Raw genomic sequence first — 6000 nt, 5'->3', positions numbered from 1 at the left:
TAGTTACAAATTAGCAGTGGTATGTAATTTATTTTCTCAATAGAGACAATTTTCTCATGAAAATGCTTTATTATCGCATTATATGTACTAAAATATGTTAGTACATACTAAAGTCATAGGTAATTTACTGGTAAGAGTTTATTCTATTTATCTTAAATGCTGAAATATCACCCTATAAATTTCATTCATCTGGTCACTTATCTCTCATCTTTATTAATAATCTAATAATCTGTTCTATTACATATGTCTTATTTTCTTGTCTTAATCAATTCTCTTTTTATCCTGAGAATCTATTTATCATTTAATTGAAAGGAATAAATAGAAATTCAGAAGATATGTGTATTTAACTTTCTATAAAAAGCTAATTCTAGTTATTAAAATAAAATGATATAGAAGATATCAGAGAAAGTGAACATTTATATTGGTGGCAATTGCAGAATTATTTTAAATAAAATTAATAAAGAAACAAGTATCCTGCATCTGCTCATTTTAACCCTTGTTTGTTTTAAAAGAAAATGATAGCTATTTAAATGCTGTTAGGTCACTGAGTACACTGAAAACAGGGGTCAATGGAGAGCAAACAGCAATTCATTTTTAGATCAAGGTTCTAACACTAGGGAATGTTCCAAGAAGTATTTCATTTTCAAATGAATTCCTTCCACTTGGAGCCAAAGGTCAGCAAGCTAGCATTAGTTAAAGAGGTCTCAGCTGCATCAAAGTTAAATAACAACCAAAAGTCACCCACAGCAGTGTCTCTCTAAACCATAGACGTGTCCCCAAGGACTGCAGACCAAAGAAGAAAACAGAGATTTGTTAAAGGTGCTCACAATAAATGCTGTGATCAGCAAGCATCTTGGGCTTAGAGCTGAGGATAAGAAGCTTTTTTGTTCTCTACACAGAGAACAAAAAAGCACAGCTGCCTGTTGAAGTAAATGTATGTATTCGGAATTGATCAATCTATATATCACAACAAGGCCTATTATAGTAATGTTTAGAATCTAGATATTTCACAGTTAACATAAGAAACTTTATATTCTTTTAAAATGTCTATTGTCATGATATAATAATCAGCCCAATGCACAGATCGCCTTTCAGATGAGTTTTTTATAAGAAGTGAAAAGCCTTTCAGTGAAAGACTTTCACATATCGTTGAAAACATTGATACAACGGCCGAGGTTGGTACTCTCAGAGAACTAAATATTGATTTCTCTCCTACATCTTTTACCAATGGCAGGTAACTGCCTTTATTTCTCTGAATATTTTGTTTTACGATTGATGGATTCTGTTAGCATTGCATTTTTATTTTTTCATTGTTCTCAAAAAAAGCATTTGTTTCTTTTTATTTTATCTTTTTTTTTTTTTTTTGTGAGCAACAAGACAGGAAAGTAAGGCTGAAATTAATGTAGCACTTCTTGTACCATAGCTCCATTACCAAGTATGGTTTACCTAATTTTGGCCTTACTATCACTCACTGTTTTTGCAGGAATTTATTGAAAATTTGGCTGCTGTTCTATTTCATTCTTTTTAGCAAATCAAACTGCAAAATTATATGAGTTAATGCAATGATTAATTGGAACCAGGAACTGCTCAAAATATTTCCCATTCTTGCTTTGATTACTGACAATTGTTACGTGGTGCTTTGTGTAGGCAGGTGTTGTAACTATATTTAATGTTAACCATCTTTGACACATTAGCCAATGTAGTCCAATATATGCATGGACATTGACTTGATCTATTGACTTTTATTTCCTCATCACCTTGTATACAAATCTGTCTGAATAATTCAGAATAAATGTAAAACAATATTGATCTAATTCACCAGAATTATTAATTTATATGTCAAGTGGATGAATTCAGGAATCCATCCAACTGCAAAATGACCCAAAGAAATTACACAACACAAAAAAAATCAATATGTTGTTATGAAAATATTTTTTTAAGTCTCCAGCTTTAACAATTTGAAGGAGAGACATATAAAAGGTATTTATGAAAAAGGTATCTCATATTTATATATTTATGATATTGTTATTTATCTTAACCCTTCTCTAAATAAAGCTACTTGAAGACTATTCCAAAAATTAGCACCGGTAAAAATGTGTTTATATATTTAATAATGCTTGGATGGTTTCCAAGGCTTTATACTGGATTCCACTAAAGAAAAATAACGCGACACTAAGATTTTATTATAATTTGCTTTACAAATTCTTGAGAAAGTTATTAAATTTGGTTTTAAAACTCTAGTGATAATTTTGTTGAATTTGTATTAGTTTACCAGTTTTCAGAGTATACAAGAAATATATAAATTAAACAGTTTAAGATTCACATAATCAGATTATTTTGTAGCTTTATAGTGATCAGAGTTCAAAATATACCTAGCGATAATTTTGACTGAACAAAATATTGAAAATTAGAAATAAAGAATTAAATGGGGAATGACTGGGAGGGTAAAAAATCTTAAAAATTTTGTGCATTAATTGACCTGTGTAAAAAGAAGGAAGTGAAAGAGAAAAAAAATGAATTATTCTACAACATTTTTATTGGATAAATACATATGTATACATGTGTAAACAGAAACTTTTCAGGAGATTAAAATCTCAAAATAATTGTTGTTCTAATCTAGACTGCAAACATGCATATTTTTATAATTATGCAATTTCAATAAAAACATTACCAAATATGTACTCCAGAAAATTGCTAAATGATGATTAATTTATTTACTAAACATTATAAAGAACAACATTAGATAGACTTCATTTGTAAATATAACTATGCACAAAGGTTTTTATCTTTTTGTAATCATAAATATATTCCTACTATAAATTAATCTATAAGACAAATTAAGTGATCAACGATGCTTCCAATTACTTATTAATTTTGACAGAATGTTTTCACCAATTATTCATCAAATTATATTAATTATTAGATTTTCTAATCTATAGACTTTCAAATGTCCTTAGAATAAAATACACTCTGTGATTCAGATTTAGAGAGTCTATCTATACAGAAGATTCAGCGTTTCAAACAAAATATCAACAAGTAAAAACCAGTTAAAAGAAAAGGGAGATATAGATATCGAGATGGTAATGTATTTCTTGTAGAATTTGAGTTATCTAGAAACTATGATCCACTAACAACCCTAGTTCTATAACTTCTTTTAACTGGTATTAAATTTTGCTATTTATTATGTATGTGGCTATAAAAATTCAACATATCCATTCACAGGTATCAGGAGGCTTGAAAGTACATAAAGAATTGCATTCTTTTATCCAACTTTAATATAAATAAAAATACTTTAATCTTTATAGATTTAAGTTAAGAAATTTAAAGTTGTGTTCTCATGGCATTCATATATCTAATAAGCCTATAAAGTGTGCTCCTGTTGCTTGGATTTACCTGATTATTAAACTTTTTAAGGGGTCTGAAAATATTAAGTAAGCATTGCTTATTTTAAATGCCACTAGATGCTTATTTTAAATGCCACTAAACATTCTAGTCACTGGAATGTTTAGATTTAGGAGAACTTCTAATTAAAAACAAAATCCACACTTAAATGCATGTAAACCAAGTAAAACATATTTGATTTTATGTTTGCATTTGACTCATGTTTTATGAATAGATTCTTGTTTGTTTATTTACTCTCTAAAGCATTTTCTTAAAAAATGTCTATGCATGGGCTCTAGATTATAATTAGTAAATTATTTTATTAAAGCAGCTAAACAAACCAGTTAAAAAACTAAATAAAAAACCCTACTTGAAACAATAACTTGACAGAATTTTCTAAAGTAATAGTCCAGAAAATAAATATACCTTTGGAAAAATAATTGTACTCCCCGCCAAAAAATTTTTACTTTTCATAACAATCACCACTCAAACTCAAGTTGAAGCTCAACCAAGCAAGAAGTCTGTAGAATGTTTTGAAAAAAATCTAACCATTGGCTTTCAGTGAGTTATGTAAACAGTAGCTAACTTTTACTTACGGGCTGTAAAAGCACATAGTCATATTGACAACACTTTAATTTTGACCTTTCTTGACTTAGATTTTTGCTTCTTTTCGTATTTGTCAATTTTCTTTCTTTTATATCATTATAAATGAGCATACTGAAGAAATCAGCTATGGTTTATTTTATAATAGGCAAGTGAGACACAATGAGTAATATAAAAAAAGCAAATAGATTCCCCGCCCCCCCACCCATGAGGAAGTAGCATGAGTGTTGCAACACAGAGAAAGAATACTAATTAGATATGAAATGAGCTGCTAGTAAAAAGCTTTAAAGACAATGATGAGAAAATTTGACTTAATTTGTGAAAAGATTTGTTGCCACTAAAGAGTGTAGGATTGAAAAGTTAGCCAATTTTACATTGTGATAGAAGACCTCATTTTTACCTCATGAAGAGTGAGTATATCATGTGAAAAATAGGAGAATTAGTGAGAAATAATTTTAGTAATATGTTAGAATGGTACCTGTGACTACTGGAATTGAAAAGAAAAGTAGGATTATACAAGTACTCTCCACAACTACCACATAATTTTCTTTATTCATTCCAATATGGGAATAGGATAGACATAGAATGAATAAACATTTTCATTCCAAACGGGAGAAATTGGGAAAAAGTGAAGGGCCATCGATTCCATGAAATTTCAGAACTTGGCAGGGAAAATTCCATTGGCTAAAGAATCATTCTTGTTCCCTAGGCTTGGGCCCGTGGTGGTGGTGGCAACCTTGTAAAATTCCTTTTCCTTGAAGGTTAGCTCATGCTCACAGTCAGATATCTCTGTTGACTAATCCTCTGGAATCTCAGAAGTCCAACAGTCTTCCTTTATTTTGTCCTATCTCTGACCTCTTCAGGCTAAGCTGGCAGCATTTCTACTGTTACAATTCTCAAAACCTTGATGGCTTCCTATGCAAATCACAAACCATCAGACAAGAAGGTTTGCCACTGATCTTTCCCATCTCTATTTCTGGCATTTACTGAGGTGATTCATTGGATGTATGGACCACACCTATAATCTCTAGCAAATGAGTCAGGCCTCCCTCCACCTTAATGTTCTCTCCAGAACATGATTGCTCTCTTTTTGCAATATGGACGGGCTGCAAATTTTCCAAATCTTCAAGTTCTGATTCTTTTTTGCTTAGCAATTCTTTGGTCAATTTATTTATTTCTTCTCACTTTTTACTGTAATCAGCAAGGAGAAACTCGTGCCATACTTTTAACACTGCTTAAAAATCTTAGCTAAATTTCCAATCTCATCACTTATAAATTCTACTTTTCACAAAATACTACAAAACAATTAGGTTAAGTTCTTTGCCACTTTATAAGAAGGATCACCTTTCCTCTAGTTTCCTATGACATATTCCTCTATGAAGGGGAGACCTTACCAGAAGAACCTTTAACATTTATATTTTTACCACCTATCTGTCCATGATGTTATATGTATTCTTTATCATGATAGAAGCTTTCTCTATAGTGTGCTGGCTGGAAAATTACTATTTGGCTATCGCCCATGAGAACATAATGCTCTAACAAGAAGCTTTCTGCTTCTGTACCCTCCGCTTGCACAACCAACCTATGGGTTGACAGTTAGTAAAAAGAAGGAAAATAGACTTGTGTGTTCAAACAGGACGAAGAATAGGGGTTTAGGGCTTAAAAACCCTGTACCACTATATTTAGGGGCTGCTTAATTTGGGGTCTGCGTACCCCTGGCAGACCCAGCTGGCTGAATAAAGATTGTGTTTCCTATAACTCGTTGATTTCTGATCCGTGTGTTTATCAGGAGCTGGTGGCTACAACAATAGCTCTGTTTTTTTTATGAGCCTTCACCAGAATTACCTTTAATTTCTATATTTCTACCATCGATTTGTTCAAGGCAATCTAGGCTTTTTTCTAATATGCACCTGAAAACTCTTCCAGCCTTCCAGCCTCCTTACCCAGTTCCAAATCTGCTTCCACATATTTAGATATTTGCTGTAGCAGCACTTAACTTCCTGGTACCAAAATCTG

This window comes from Pteropus vampyrus, unplaced genomic scaffold, assembly GCF_000151845.1.
Source record: "Pteropus vampyrus isolate Shadow unplaced genomic scaffold, Pvam_2.0 Scaffold2, whole genome shotgun sequence".
In the NCBI taxonomy this organism is placed as follows: domain Eukaryota; kingdom Metazoa; phylum Chordata; class Mammalia; order Chiroptera; family Pteropodidae; genus Pteropus; species Pteropus vampyrus.
This window is presented reverse-complemented; position numbering follows the sequence as displayed.